Below are 469 nucleotides of genomic sequence, written 5' to 3' on the forward strand. Positions count from 1 at the left end.
TAAAACCCTGCTTCCCTGGCGGCCTGGCCCAGTTCAAGATGGTGCCGTGGGTGCAGACATGCACACCACTGGGGTGAGAGGGTGGGCGACCTCCTTCCCGCCGGCAAGGCGGGTAGGCCAGGTGTCCTGGACATCCTTGTGGGGCACAATGTTTTTTTAATGCGGTGGTGTGACTGACCAGGCCCTCCTGGGGAGAGCTGGAAAGCGGCGGCTCTTCAGGCACCGAGGGGGAAAGAAGGCACCGTTGAGGGAGGATGTGCATGGGTGAACCCTGCTGGCTCCATGCAGGGGTGCCCCGGGGATACAAATCTCTCCCCGCCCCCTTCCCTCCGCTGTATCCCTTCAAGCCAAGGTTGGCCCGGGGCGGGAGCGGTGCCCGAAGGGGCCGGGAGTCGAGGCCCGGCGGGCTTCGCCTCTATGGCCGCCCTGCCCATCCCCTCCTTCCCGCCGCTGCCCCGTCCCCATTGGC

This window comes from Aptenodytes forsteri, unplaced genomic scaffold (assembly GCF_000699145.1).
Source record: "Aptenodytes forsteri isolate BGI_AS27 unplaced genomic scaffold, ASM69914v1 Scaffold65, whole genome shotgun sequence".
In the NCBI taxonomy this organism is placed as follows: Eukaryota; Metazoa; Chordata; class Aves; order Sphenisciformes; family Spheniscidae; genus Aptenodytes; species Aptenodytes forsteri.